Source organism: Podarcis gaigeae (assembly GCF_964106915.1).
Source record: "Podarcis gaigeae genome assembly, chromosome: 4".
Lineage (NCBI taxonomy): Eukaryota > Metazoa > Chordata > Lepidosauria > Squamata > Lacertidae > Podarcis > Podarcis gaigeae.
Genome location: NC_139677.1, coordinates 87,033,609 through 87,050,267, shown reverse-complemented (window position 1 = coordinate 87,050,267; position 16,659 = coordinate 87,033,609).

Below are 16,659 nucleotides of genomic sequence, written 5' to 3'. Positions count from 1 at the left end.
ACATGATTGGTGTTTGTGGCTTTTCATTTTATTACTCAGTGCTATTAACATTTTAGCATCCTGTTTTACAAATCTCTTGTTTGCTCAGCACTGAGAGAGTATTTCAAAACCTGCCCCATTGTGTTTATTTCAAAGTTTTTCTTTTCATCTCAGATGTCACATGACTTAGTGATGCTTATGGTTGCCATAATAACAGTCGAAAGAGCAAAGTTGTGGTTTGTTTTGTTTTGTTTTTACTATTGCGTAAGTATGGCTTTTGTAAGAGTTAAAACAATAATAAGAGATTTGAGGGTGTAGAATGTAAGGTATCTAAAATTTCAAATTTCAGAAGAAAGAAATGCCTCCTCTTCTTTCATAAGAAGAAAAAGATAGCATGAAAGTGCTGGAAAGGAACATGTTCTGGAATAAAAAGTTACCCTGACCAAAGACCAGGAATGGTCACGGATGCCAGAAGGACTCCCTGCCAATAGTGGGTGGGGCCAGAACTCAAAGTGGGTGGAGCAATAGTGGCCCAAATTGTGGAAGCCTTTGGGGAAAAGTGTATTTCCGGGGTTTGATGGCTCATAACACCTGAATGGCTCTCTAAACACTCATGCACATTGGCTACGTTCAAATGAAGGAAAGCTACTTCATATCAACCTAAGCAAGTTGTGCTTCCTTTTTCTGGTTATTTGCCTATAACTTTTGATAGAATAGAGAGAATTGAACAAACTTTGTTGCATTGCATTCTCCATTAAATTATCTTTCCAATGATATATAATTTTATGGTATTACTCCCCAATAAGTGGTGTTATGAGCCATCAAATCTCAGTAATATACTTTCCCCCCAAAGATTGCCACAATTTGTGCCACTAGTGTATGTGACTTTTACCTTTGTACAGTGGGCACACAAGGTTTACATACACACACCTGCAGACACATGTTTCCCTGAGTTTCCCTGACAGAGGGCCTTCTCGGTAGTGGCGCCCACCCTGTGGAACACCCTACCTTCAGATGTGAAGGAAATAAGCAGCTATCTTATCTTTAAAAGACATCTGAAGGCAGCCTTGTTCAGGGAAGTTTTTAATATTTAATGCTGTATTGTTTTTAACACTTGATTGGGAGCTGCCCAGAGTGGCTGAGGAAACTCAGCCAGATGGGCGGGGTATAAATAATAAATTATTGTTGTTGTTGTTGTTGTTATTATTATTATTATTAGACTGAAGGAAGTTTGGTTACTAGGAATAAGAATGAGAGATTCCTTTTTCCATGGCACTCAGCTTATGGAACAATTTCCCCAGGGTCTCTTTTGCCCCTAAATTCCCATCTTTTATGTGTATATTTAATAGAGATTTGTTCCCGCGAACTAGTTGGGATTCATCGTTTTTAATCATTTCTGTCTGCTCCGCATTGCTGTAATGATCTGTTTTTGAATTATATTTTAATTTGTCTTCTTATTGTCACCAAGTTGCATTTTCTTATTTGCTACCATGCCGAGGAAGGAAGGATAAAATTTGATTATAAATAAAAATGAATTCAAGTGCATTAACTAAAGTATAAGGCTTTTCTTTCAGCTTCTGGAAATACTTATAGGAAACAATGCCCATATACACCCCCCACCCCCCACAGAAATACGCTATGCACATACAATATAAAGGATACAGTTAAACATTAAGCAGATTTGTATAATAGTTTAGATTCTATCACTTACGTGTCTTCTCTCCATCTTCACAGTTTCTTAAAGTGATGGGAAAGCCAGCTTTTTCAAGGTTCCTGCATCTTTGCATGCATCTGTGTTTTTAGTTAACTTCAGTTTCTCATTTTGTCAGTTTTAGGTTCAGTTCATATTTCTGCATTACTGTGTAATTAAAAAAAATAAATCAACAAAAATTCTTGAAAATTCAACATTTAAGGACAAATTTCTCCTAATATACACATTTTGTAAGAAATTTTCTCATAATGACACACACACAATTTTAGACAAAGTTGCATTTGCAAGCAACTTCACCTAAAATAATCAATTTTTATATGTATGTTTTTCTCACATATGAATTTTATTGCACACTTTCCTCTAATGAACACATTTTTGAATACCTTCTTTGTGTGAAGAACTGAATCATTTTTTCTGTCAAAGTGTGAATGTCAAAGGATAGCTGTGTTTCAGTTCACCAATTGTAACAGAAATCATTGATATGGTAAGGTCACATTAAAATTTGAACTGAACCAAATTTCGCTCCCATCCCTAGTCCGGTGTGAGTTATGCTAACATATTGCAAGATTCATCTTTCTTCAGGGTATGCGGGGAGTGCAATGGAAAGTTCAGCTGGAAAAGATCACCAGCACTTCAGAAAGTATCTGAAATATTCAACTTAATTATCTCACCTCTATTTCATTGTCAAAACAGTACAACATCCTGATCTGCTCACTCGAATTGTCGTTTAATAAGAAGGTGCAGTGAAAAGAAAGCCGGTTCCACCAAGAGGTAATTAGCTGTGGAACAATTCATTTTAGGAGACGAAACATCAGTTTCATCAGATTGCATTAACTGTCCAATTATACAGATAGTCTTTTGTAAACATTTTCCCCTACCACCCCCATGTGTGCATCCCTTTAAACACTGTGTCATCCTCTTTGGTGTCTCTTAATCCTTCTTCAGGACATGCAACATAGCCAAAGCCAAAAATAATATTTTCAGTCTTCCACTTTCCACAGCCCAACTCTCTCTCTCTTTCTCTCTCTCTCTCTGGCTGGATTTCCTGACTAGTTATTTGTTTTCGCAAGAGGAATTAAACTTGGCATTCTCCACCATCATTTATCACATTTTACTAGCATTGCCAGAGCCCGATGCAGAAACTATGCCTCTTACTTTAAGAGCTGAAGAATAGCGAGTCATTAGGCAAAACTGTGTCTCCTTCCCCAATATTATAGCATACCATTCTCCCATTCTTTGGTTATTGTTACCCATTATTGTGGTTGTGGTTGTAAATACTGCATGGGCACATTGCAATTCTTAATTAAATATTTTAAAATCCAACATCCCATATATCACACAGAATAATTAAATAATAATCTCCAAGGAGTGCTACAATTAAAATGAGCACTCCAGTGCCAAAAATAAATCCTGCTTTTGCATTATTATATTGACTTAAAAGAGCTCAAACACACCCTAAATAACACTCGAACAGTGTGATGCTAAGAATAACCACTCAGAAGCAAGCTCTATTCAATAAGTCTTACTCTCCCATAGATATACATAGCTGGGGTCACTAACCTTTTTGGGCCCATAGGCACATTCGCAAACTGGGAAAACTGTTGTGGACAACACACACACACACACACACACACACACACACTGCAACCTGCTGTATTGGGCACAATTGAATCTGTATTTCAAGACTAATTTCACTAAGGAGGAAGAATTGTGACAGCGGGGAAGTCCTCTGCAGACAAATGAGCATCCATGGGTTCCATGTTGGCATATAAGATTGTCTCCTAAAGTGATTTGCACACAGATTCTAGAACATGGTATAATTCAGTTCTTTCTGAAACATATACCGTAACCTTTTGTATTGGATCCAGACTTCAGTTCTTCCCTGGGGAACATCTTCTGAGAGGCATTCCAACCAAGAGAAGATCCCATTGGTGGAACAAGTGGGATCCTGCCACCTCTCTATAGCCCCAAGTACCTGCTCCCACACTGTCCCAGAAGGTTGAGGGACCTTCAGAACAGTGTGGGAGGTGGTATTGGGGTATGCAAGGGAAAGATGAAATCTGGATCAAATCTGTTGTCTCTGAATGTGATGAGCAATGTTGAGCACTGTGAGAACAAGATGCCATTGCCTGATACTTTTCTTATGTTGAGGAAGGGAAGTTTCTAAAACAAGGGAGGAAAAGATGGCAGCTACACAACAAAGATGGTTTCCAGATTGACCAAGGGATTATTTAATGCATCATTCAACTAAGCAGACTACTTGGAGAAGGTGAAGTAGAAAAATCACCGTAACCACTTTGTAGCCAGAAGCATAAAAAATTCCCTTTCCTCAAAATACTTTGGGAACCATCTAAATGGTACCACTGTACTCCCCCCCCCCCATGGCTGTTATTTGTGTTGTTTTTTCTTTTGGAAGATATGACTATGGATATAGAATATGATGCAAAGTTTCAGAAAACGTTTATTGGAAGATTATTATTTTTCTTACATTGGATGCTAGATCAAAGTGTGATTACGAGATCCCATCAACCCCAGCCAGTGTGATGAGGGATGATGGGAGTTGTAGTCCAAGAATGTCCAGAGACTCGCCACCCCTGGTTTATGTGGGAAAAAATCATATAACTATGTGCCCTGAAGTGTTGTTGTTGTAGTAGTTTTGAAGCATGTCATAAAGGAATTGTCATTTATTTGTTTACATATTGATTCCCCACTTCCTCAGAAGGGTGTTGATGTAGCTCCCAAACTGTACAAAAATGGCCATTGCAGTAAACAAATAACATAAAAACACCAAAACAACAGAGAAAGCAGCATAATAAACAACAGTAGAAGATGAAAATACATTTAATGATAAAATAAAGCCATAGCAGAGCATTAAACTTCCTCACACCTTAAAGAACTCTAAAAGGTAGCAGCAATAAAACATTAACAGGCCAGGGTGGACCCAAACACAGTTTTGCCTGGTGTACAAATGGGTCCTAAGCTGCCCATTTGACATATTATGATTTTTTTAAAAGGCTCAGTACAATGTGAGTGTTAAAAACAACAGATGCTCAGTTGCTAGGATTCTGCATCCAGGAAGCAAGTCCACAGCGCAGAGCCTTAATAAAGAAGTGTTTGTACTTAGAAGAGACTGTTATGTCGTTAATGGCCAGTTAAGAATAAATACATCCTCTCAGGCAATAAATATTGACCCTACTCTGTACCAAGGGCCATCTAGTCCAACCCCATGCAATGAAACTATTTATTTCACCAGCTGGACATCTAAAAAATAATAGAAGGAACATCAGTTTTCAAGGGAGTCAGACTATTCATACAATTGGGGTTCACAGATAGGCACATATGGATGCTTAAAGGCTGAAAAGCTTGATGTCACTGTGACACATCGTATTCAGGGCTCAAACCGCAGGGAAGTAGAGAGGGACACCCTTCCAGCTATTGTTTTTAGGAAGCGCCATAATTTGGTTAAAATTGGGAGAAGTGGGTGCAACTCCTGGATTTCATTTCTGGACCACCCTACCATTTCTCCCAAAAGTCAATGTTGGGTATGAACTAAGGATGGGTGACTCTCTCAATTTCATATTCACTTGTTTTTGTTTTTTCATTTTTTAGCTCTTAAGGTCAGTTCTCCACATTTCCATATCTGTTTGCATTTTTTTAAAGTCCTCAATCAAATTCCTCAGTACCCCCCCCCTAAACATTTTACAAAGTGTGACTTTGGTAGATTCACCTTCACATGAGAACGGAATGACCGCTCCCCGCATAAAAACGGGGGGTGCCCTTTGCGTGGACGCGCACAGCCCCTGGATCTGGAGCGGCTCCATCTGCATAGGCTTGGCTTCGCCTTCCCTCAGGTGGGATACCTGGAGGTCTCCGCCTACTTCAGTCAGCTGTCCAATTCCACCTGGGGGAAGCGTTGCCAAGGAGACCAGGCCAGGTAGGGGAGGGATTACCTGCCCACACAATAGAGGGAGGATCTTACCTGGGAATCCTCACTTGGCTCCAGAGCTTCTCCCACCCTACCCACCCTCAGTTGATGTCTTGTTTTGCAGGTTAACCTTTCTTCACAGGTTTGCAGGTTAACTTTTCTTCACAGGTTTGCAGGTTAACATTTCTTCACAGGTATGCGGGTGCTGCTACGTCAAGGTTGCTGTTAAAGGACCGGAAAGGAATATCCCTGCATTGGCAGGTTTCGCCTTTCCCATAGCAAAATGTCACAACTTTGGCGGTATCAGGTCTTGGGCGGAATCCTTTAGTCTATCTTCCTCTTTGCAGCGGCGATACCAGGGTTCCCCGTTAAAGGGGTTTCTGAAGGGAGGCTTTGACCGTACGCCGAAAGGTCGTCATTGCTCTCCCCTGCGGCGGCGTAATGGGGGCGGCTATCTCTGTTTGAACATATGTTCTCCAGAGCCGGCCCATCCCCCCCCCACTGGATAACCCTGATGCTCCCAAGGTCCCTGGCTGGGGACTGGGGAGGGAGAACGCCCAATGCCTGAGCCAAGGTCTACCCACATTTGAAATTTAATAAAGTTGTGGCCAATTTAATCCCATAGCACGTTGTCTCGAGTCGTTATTCCACATGACGGGGGGGCCGCTCAGGATCTGGGGGACTCTGCCTGTCGACGCAATAAAATTTCTCTTCCATCCCAGGCTGCAAACCTTTCCAAGCAGTAAGGAGATCTCCAGTGCCATGCCTGTTATGTTTTATGAAGAATGCTGTGTTGCAAAATGGTTTGTAGCGAGAGCTTTCTGAGTTGAATTCAGTGAAGCAAACTTTGGGCAGAAATCTCAATAACTACAATGGGAAAAGAGAGCAGATTGGACATTGGAGACACAAAGCCATGAGTAGTCTGTGCATTTCCTGAACAAATCTAGGAATATAAATGACTGGCAGCAATAAAGTTTCAATTTTTCATCATTAAACTATATTCTGATTCATTGTTATGCCAGCCAGGAAGTAAATTATGATCCACTGATGCATGGCAATAGCATTTTCTTGAGCAGCTATAAAACATGTTGTTTCCTTGATGCTTCTACATCTGAATATAGTATTATTTAGGAAGGAAGGGTAACCCCCCCCCCCAATATTTCAAATATAAAGACATTATAGCTTGTTCCTGCAATTAGTGACCTATTCAATCTGAACATAGTCAACCAGTCTAGCATGGTGGTTTGCTGTATTAGATGCTTGAGGAGGAACCCTAGTTCAGTTTTAGGGCAGCCAGAAGATCAATACCTGGCATATCCAGATCAAGTGATATGAGAGACTGCTGCTAGACACCTTGGTAGACAATATGAGGCTGGATGGAGTCTTAGTCTCAACTGGTACAAGGCAGCTTCCTATGAACTCCATAGTGATGCAGGTCTATCTGAGCAACAAAAAATAGGACATTAGCTGTGTCCATTCTAGGAAATGATGGACAACTGTGGAGATTTACACCAGTTCCTGAAATGGTGCACATCTCTCCCAGGTTTGAAGGAAGGTCAGAGAACCAGGAAAGTATTGGATCCTTGAGCCATTTCCTAGCCATGTCCCCAACCACTACCATCCCAGCATGACCCCACTTTGCCCCTGCAAACATCAGGGTTCTGACATTGGTAGAGCCAGGGTGCATAAATTGCTGTGGCTATAGGATGGGACCATAATTCACTGGGTGGATCTTGTAAAAGAACTGCCACTGTTAGCAATACAATGGGACTCAACACTAGGCTATTATGAGCACTCCATCTGTATAAGCATTGCTGCTAGCCACATGGATTGATCCATTCTCTACACCCCCTGTGTGATGTTCTGGGGGTTCTCCCAACCCCTACAGAGCCAGTTGGAGGATCAGGGGTAATGAGATGGGAAAGCCTGTTTTACAAGTGGAAGTCCTTGCACTGACTGGGTTCCTTAGGTGAATCCTGCCCACAGCCTCATCCCTCTCTCTAAGGGCAGAGCTCTTTTTGCAGCCTGGGAGAGAGAGCTTTGATGCATTTTATGCCCCCTGGGACACCCTCCTTGGAAGATTACAGTCATATTGTGCCCCTTGTAGGCCACCATACATGCATTAAATTTGGTGCATCACAGACTGTGCTGCTTGCCATAAAAAACAAACATAGGCCGCCAGCCTTGTATGTTCCTTGCAAGGACACGGGTGGCACTATGGTCTAAACCACTGAGCCTCTTGGGCTTGCTGATCAGAAGGCCAGTGGTTCAAATTCCCAGTTGAGGGTGAGCTTCCATTGCTCTGTCCCAGCTCCTGCCAATCTAGCAGTTTGAAAGCACACCAGTGCAAGTAGATAAACAGGTACCGCTGTGGCAGGAAGGAATACAGCATTTCTGTGCGCTCTGGCTTCCATCATGGTGTTGTGTTGCACCAGTAGCGGTTTAGTCATGCTGGCCACATGACCCGGAAAGCTGTCTGTGGACAAACGCTGGCTCTCTCGACCTGAAAGAAAAAGAAGAAGAAGAAGAAGAAGAAGAGGAGGAGGAGGAGGAGGAGGAGGAGGAGGAGGAGGAGGAGGAGGAGGAGTTTGGATTTGATATCCCACTTTATCACTACCCAAAGGAGTCTCAAAGCGGTTAACATTCTCCTTTCCCTTCCTCCCTCACAATAAACGCTCTGTGAGGTGAGTGGGGCTGAGAGACTTCAAAGAAGTGTGACTGGCCCAAGGTCACCCAGCAGCTGCAAGCGGAAGAGCGGAGACACAAACCCGGTTCCTCAGATTACGGGTCTATCACTCTTAACCACTACACCACACTGGCTCTCAAAGACAGTGTGAGCACTGCAATCTCATCATCGCCTTTGACTGAGCTTAACTGTCCAGGGGTACTTCATCTTACCTTTTTACCTTCATGTTCCTTGCACAAGAAATAACCTTAAAGAATAATGATGTAATATTTCTAAAGTTCTTTAAAAGTCTCAATTTGTTTGGGCTTTTTCCCTCCCGGTGTTGACAGGGAGATGGAGGCAAGCGCGGTGGGGTGGGGGTGGAATCAGATGAATGGTATCATCTTAGTGAAGCCTTGCTGTGTTTTGTCTCGAAAAGCTTGACTGCTTAGATGAGATGTTGACAGGAGGTCAGCAACTCTCTGTGTACCTGTGTACATAAGAGTGGGCAGAATAAACTCATACTGTCACAGCTTGTTATGATAGATCTTTCTCGGTGTTTATGTCTGTTAACTACTCTTGTTCACATTGATCTTTGCAATACTCCAGAGATCTAGCACTTCAATTGTAAGAGGAAGTAAGAGGGGTCTATAAAGACTTTCAAGGGCTATGAAATTGTTACATGGTTTTCTTTTAACCAACAAAAAAACCCCAAACCAAACAAAAAACAAACCCCCACACCACACAACCCTCACTGACGTTCTTTGTGGGGAAAATAGATTTGTGTTTAGCTGGACATAATAGCGACAACATTTTGAAATCAATATGTCAACCTTAATACTTGGTGTTCCATTTTGCTCATTAAAACTTTAGTACTTTGCAGCAGTGGGATTGCATTCTCAGAAATGGGTGGTGTTTTATTTCCACCTCTCACAGCTTCACTTCTGAGATCATGGCTCCCGTTGAAAAAAAGTGGGACACCTTTGGGGGCCCATTTTAATGTTCATTTCTGTGACGAGTTTGATCAATCAGGAAAAGAAGTAGCATGGAAGAAAGCCCTTGAGGATGATCGGAGTTAAGCACTTGTGCCTCATAGATTTTAAGCACACAAATACTTCTCCCCCTGAAATCACAGAATTGTATATTTGAGAGGGACCCTGTGGCTCATGTAGTACAATCCCCTGCAATGGAGGACTCTCAACTAGAGCATCCATTCAGAAGTCTGACATTTGAAGTCAGATTTTGCTGTAACTGAAACAGTACATTCTAGAGACACAAAAAGCTTTGTCACTGAACTAAACCATCAGCTGAGCAACAAATCTTACGGAGCTATGTTCATCAAACGGGGGGGGGGGGGGATCCAAAGCCATAGTAGGATGATAGGGCCAACTAAAATGTCACCAAGTTGTAAGCAAATCTTTAAATTGTGCAGAAATTTTTCTCAGGCTGGATATTCAGGCTGCCATGAACTAAACCTGACTCAGGAGGGTAAGGCTGAGAAAGCTATTAAATGCTCCAGCCAGTGTCTCCAATTCTCCACTGTGTAACACACTGGCAGTGGCATAGCTAGCTGCTCAGGGCAGGGCAAGCCAGGGCAGAACACACTGCGCAGAACCTCCATGGAGTCCAAAAGCCCCATGTTGCCGTTTCAGGCATCGTGGAGCTTGCAGGTGCCCGAGCCACTGCGTTGCTCCCCAAGAGAGACGTGTGTTAGTTTCTGTTTGCCACTGAGCAGCTGCTTAGAGTCACAAGGCTCTGTTTACATTCCAGAGACAGTCCAGGCTATTGGAAGTCTCACGGGAGAAGGGAGATGGATGTGACGTTAGTGGTTTCCTGTTTCCTTTGTTCCTTTGTTGAGTTGCTCTCTGCTTTCATAGAGAGAGGATGTATATTTCTTTGCTGTCTGCGTAGTAAGAAATAAAGCATAGCGATGTGGCCATAAATCTCATCACTTCCCTGTGCTGGATTCTCTGCTGAATGGGGGAACGTGCCTGAGGCCTTATCAAAGGCTCAGGTCGTTAATTATTCGTCGGAGGGTGATACTGAAGGACTCGGCCGGAAGATGAGCTTTATCAGCTTGGCCAAGTGGAGATTCTGACAGCTCGGGCATGCTGCAGGCCAGGCCCCGCGGTCACCCCCCTCAGTGAAGACACCCGGGGCGGCCCGCACCCACCGTACACCCCTTCCTATGCCACCGAACACTGGTGGGAAGGGTGATTCTCTACCCTATCTTCCTAAATGACATTGGCTTACATTAGCACACCCTCCAACATTTCTCTGATGAAAATAGGGATCTCCCATTCCATAATGATAATTTTACTATTTTCCCCCACCCCACATCTTACTGGGTTGCCCCAGTCACTCTGGGCAGCTTCCAACATATATAAAAACATAACAAAACATTAAACAACTTCCCTGTACAGGATCGCCTTCAGATGGCTTGGGGGTTGGATAACTCCATACTTTCCAACATTTCTCCAATGAATATAGGGGCATCCTATGGAAAAGTAGGATATTCCAGAATCAAATCATAAACCATGACAGCTTCTCTATATCAGGGACATCCCTGGAAAATAGGGACACTTGGAGGGTCTGCGTTAGTCTGGCTCATTTTCTGCCTTCCTTCTTCTCAATCAAGCATCCACCCAAATCAGTCTCTCCAAACTGCTCCCTCTTCCTTACCCCCACCCTAAGATTAATGAGCTTGCACTTCTTTTTCTTACTTGAGATGAAAATGTCTGTAACTATTGGCTGGTAAGCAAAACAGAACAGGGAGAGAGAAATGGGTTGGCATGAAGGATTGGCATTGTGTAGCAATCTTAAAATGGAATCAATTAACTTGTGCTTAAATTTCACTGTTTCATGTCCCTGTTTGGTGTGTGTGTGTGTGTGTGTGTGTGTGAGAGAGAGAGAGAGAGAGAGAGAGAGAGAGAGAGAGTTGGGTTGGGTGTAAAATCAAAGAATTTAGATGTGGGGAGCAATTCCTGGCACAGAGGTTGACAGAGATGGTTAAAATGAAATGTCTGCAGTGTATTTGCAGACCTGGTCAGGGAAATTAAAGCTTTCTAAGTGATTTGCCTTTACATAACAAAGAACAGAGGCTTCTGTTCTGTTCAAGCTATTCCATTCACTGGAAGACAATGCAATTGCTAAATGTGAACATCTCTTCAAGGGCAAGTGAACTTAATTTGTCTTGGACCATCTAGCTAAATATAAGGATATATTATGAAAGAGCATCCAACATATTTCGATATTTGCAAGAATCTTTGGGAACAGAACATCAGCGAGATGTGGATTAGAAAAAATTTGGAAAAATTAAAAGGGAGAGATAGCTTGCCATTTCTAGTGCAATACAGTGGTACCTCAGGTTACATACGCTTCAGGTTACAGACTCCGCTAACCCAGAAATAGTGCTTCAGGTAAAGAACTTTGCTTCAGGATGAGAACAGAAATCGTGCTCCAATGGCGCAGCGGCAGCAGGAGGCCCCATTACCTAAAGTGGTGCTTCAGGTTAAGAACAGTTTCAGGTTAAGAACGGACCTCCAGAACGAATTAAGTACTTAACCCGAGGTACCACTGTATATGAAGTTGAGACTCACAAACCTTTGGCCACAGTGAGTTCTGAGACTGCCTGAATCAGGATAGCTTGAGAATAGTAATCACCTCTATTAACACAATATTAAATTGTGTAACAAGTATTTACTGAAATCAGAATGCTACATATCATATGCTGAAAGCCCCGGAGTACCATCCGGAGCCTGATGCTGTCCAGACATGATTCTTCAAATGTTGTTAGACTACAAATCCCATCAGCCCCAGCCAGTTTGGACAATGATCAGTGATAATGGAAGTTGTAGTCCAGCGACATTTGGGAAGCATCAGATTGGAAAGATTGGATTCTGGAGTCATCCCTTTTGATAGTTAGCATTAACTGAAACAAGCTAATAGTGTAAAAAGAGATGTTGGAAATATGGGAGCAGACAATTTTGAATGGACTGAAATGTTATGGGAAGCTTGAATATGGTTGATTGGGTACAGGTGAAATCAGATGAGAATGACTTAATATGTTGTTATGCTTTAATGGGCCAGGTACATATAACTAAGAGACCTCCCCAGGGCACTAGGTTTGAGTGGGAGTACAGACATTCAGTTTGGAGTGTTCCTGTCATGATGAATCTGCTCAATTTTCCATTCACCAGCTGAAGTAAATCTTGCACTAGAAATGCATTGTTTAAAAGGTATTAAAAATACTTTTGAACATACAATTTGGTACCAGTGGTCCATGTTCACTCCAGACAGGTCTCTCCAGTGTCAGAATGAAACTGACACAGGAACAAATAAAAGAAGACACCTTCACTCCAGTATAGAAAGGTAAAGGGACCCCTGATCGTTAGGTCCAGTCGCGGACGGCTCTGAGATTGTGGTGCTCATCTCGCTTTATTGGCCGAGGGAGCCAGCATACAGCTTCTGGGTCATGTGGCCAGCATGACTAAGCCGCTTCTGGAGAACCAGAGCGGAAACGCTGTTTACCTTTCTGCCGGAGCGGTATCTATTTATCTACTTGCACTTTGAAGTGCTTTCAAACTGCCAGGTTGGCAGGGACAGAGCAACAGGAGCTCACCCCGTTACGGAGATTTGAACTGCTGACCTTCTGATTGGCAAGCCCTAGGCTCTGTGGTTTAGGCCACAGTGCCACCAGCATCCCTCACTCCAGTATGGCTCCCCTTTATTACATACACAGCTCAACAAGACAACAAGAACCCATTGACAGCATACAAATCAATATGGCTGACTTGACCTAACAGCTGCCCTCCCCATGCAAACAAAGCTCACTGCAGCCAACTAACCACAACTAACCAACCACACCCTGCCCCCAACCTCTCTCACTACCAAATAAATATAATAAACAAAAAGAGAGCAAACCTACCCAAGTGATGCCGACACAAAAACCCAATACATATACTAAGTAAAATAGTTTAAGTTTCATCCCTACCTCCCTCTCTTCCCCTCTCCCTCTCCCTCCCCATCTTTATACTGTATGTCTCACATCAAATATAACTGAACTGTAGAAAAGACTCTAAAACCTGAAAAAAGAGACAATGCACATACCTTGTAAATCAAGAAAACCATTAATAAACATTATTTATGTGCCCCATGTTTTGTTAGCCCAAAAATGGAAAACGAGCGAGGTCCCAACCAAAGAAGAATGGCAACTTAAACTGATGGAATACGCACAACTTGCAGATTTAACATATAGAATAAGATAACAAGAAGAATATACATTTAAAGAAGATTGGAAAATGTTTACTGAATATAAGGGGGAAGATTGTGTTCGTTTAAAAACACTGGTAGCATTAGGATAAATCCAACAGTGTCAATAGGTTCTGATGGGTGTAGCAATGGTTTACTGAATGGTTTTAGTTCATGTAAAATATGCAGGGATATTTGGTATGCAAAATGAACCACACAGTCATTGATTTAAGGTTGTTTCAATGAATATTTTGAAATGTAAATTTTATATGTAAAATGTTATTTGAATAATAATAATTCTGAAGAAACAGAAGGGAGAGGCCAGAGACACTCATTTGTGTGCCATTTGGTCTTAAACCAGCCGTGGATCATCGGGCGTTGCTGCCTCTGACTGGTTGGAGAGCATAGTCATCATGGCTAGTCGCCATTGATAGCTCTCTCCTCCATGAATTTGTCTAATCCTCTTTTCCACCCTCTTATAATTATTTTTATGTTATGTTCTATTTTATGTTTGTTAAGCTTTGTCAGTCATTTGGATGCCTTGTCCATAGCAATCAATCTACAGTTTAAGCTAATCCACCAAACCAGGTCCTTTTTTGCAACAAGTTCCAGGCACCACTGCAATTGGGGTTCCCCACTATTTGCATAATTGTGAACCTAATTCTAGTCCCCCAGTAAGAGCTTTCCAATGGTGGCAGATTCTCCCATTCCCAAAACTTTTAAAAGCTATTTTCAGAAAAGCTACCATGCTCAGAAAGCAGTCATTTTCTCTGCCTAAAAACTTCTCCTCGACCTTATTAAAAACACAATCAAATATCAAACATTAAAGCTTCCCTATTCAGAGCAGCCTTTGGATGTCTTCTAAAAGTCATACAGTTGTTTATATGTTTGACATCCGATGAGAATATGGTGATATGAAAAGGAGAGAGGAAAAGGCTGATTTTAACAAACCCAGTAAGAGAGAACCCACAAAAGAGCTAAAGAAGTTGCGGAATAGTAATTAAAAGGGGGGGAGGGGGGAAGAATTGCACTGAAGACCATCAATTTCTTACTTTTTCTTTTTTTACATAAAGACTTGACATGATGAAAATATTTTTAGAGATGCTAATGAGACTCCTTGCTTTCATAGGATCCGCACTACTCAAAACAGAGGGGGAAACTAAAAGTAATTTCCCTTGTGTAGAAACAGCAAAATTACCATTCATGGGATGTGGGTGGCGCTGTGGTCTAAACCACAGAGCCTAGGGCTTGCCGATCGGAAGGTCAGCAGTTCAAATCCCCGCGACGGGGTGAGCTCCCATTGCTTGGTCCCTGCTCCTGCCAACCTAGCAGTTCGAAAGCACCTCAAAAGTGCAAGTAGATAAATAGGTACCGCTCCGGCGGGAAGGTAAATGGCGTTTCCGTGCGCTGCTCTGGTTCCACCAGAAGCGGCTTAGTCATGCTGGCCACATGACCAGGAAAAACTGTCTGCGGACAAATGCCGGCATTCTCGGCCTGAAAAGTGAGATGTGTGCCGTAACCCCAGAGTTGTTTGCAACTGGACTTAACTGTCAGGGGTCCTTTACCTTTACCTTTTTACCATTCATAAGATAACATGAAGGAACCTACTGTAGAAGGCAGGAGAGGGGGGAGAAAGTGAGAACCCAGGAAGAAGAAAAGAAAATGAATCTTCATGAGTTGTAGGATTCTGGCAATTCAAGATAAGGACTATGTTCCTAGATAGTCAAGATTTCACAAAGGAATACATTAACTATAGAGATAGAGATAGAGATAGAGAGAGAGAGAGAGAGAGAGAGAGAGAGAGAGAGATAGAGATAGAGATAGAGATAGAGATAGAGATAGAGATAGAGATAGAGAGATAGAGATAGAGATAGAGATAGAGATAGAGATAGAGATAGAGATAGAGATAGATAGAGATAGAGATAGAGATAGAGATATATGCCCTCATTCATAGAGATCCTCATTCATGGAGGGCCAGGTTTTATGAGTACCCAACTAGGGGGGGAAAGATTTAATATCTGCCACCACAATATCTACACCACCAACTTCTCTATTTCAAGGATCCAGCAACTTACCTGCAGTGGCAAAGAAGGCAACTGTGATGGTAGGAATTCCTACATCCCCAATGGAAGATCCTCTCCCACTGGGAGTAGGCCTGGGACTACAAATCTCAGAGCCCCAAGAGGGGAAGTGATGCTATTTGTTTCATTTCCAGCAAGGAGAAGTCTCTTCCCAGAATACCTGGTGGGAAAATGACATCTAAGAATGGTTTTAAGCGTTGCTACTGAAAAAGCCCTTCTTGGCCCTGCAGAAGGGGCAGGGTGGGTGGGTGAGAGATCTCCCAGAATGGGAGGCTGGGGGGAGAGGGGGAATCTCCCAGGTGAGAGCAAGGAGGGCTCACCTTCATTCGTGTGGAATAAGGGTTAAGACACAAGCCTGATGGAGGGCTTTGTATCATGTTCTTCCTTCCTTCCTTCCTTCCTTCCTTCCTTCCTTCCTTCCTTCCTTCCTTCCTTTCTTTCTTTCTCTCTCTCTCTCTCTCTCTCTCTCTCTCTCTCTCTCTCTCTCTCTCTTCTTCTTCTTCTTCTTCTTCTTCTTCTTCTTCTCCTTCTCCTTCTCCTTCTCTTTTCTCTCTGTTTTATCTTTATTTAGATTAGTTCAGCTTCTACTGTATTATATGTTGACAACTTCAATAAAATTGATTATTAAAAAGCCCTTCCTCCTGTGGGCAATCCAGACATTGCGTGTAAAGTAACACATATCTCTTCCAGGTGTGCTGGTATAAATATGTGATGCTCTCGCACACTAACATCTGTTGTTCCTAAAAAAATTGCCTTCCAATTCTGTTGTGTGGCATTGATGCCTCCAACACTAAAAGGACACAATTTTAATATATTTATAAATGTAGGCTGGAATTTGAATTCTGATATTTTGCCAAATTGCACAAAATGGCCCTGCCATTCTAGAAAAGATATACAGAGCAAGGGCTATATGCAAAAAGGAAAACAACTACAACATTTAAATAGCTTTGGAATGAATACAATGCAGCTGTTACTTCAGCTGAAAAAAAAAGACAGTTTTGTGAAACTGGAGATGATTATGTTACGGAGAATGCCAATTCTAGAAGAG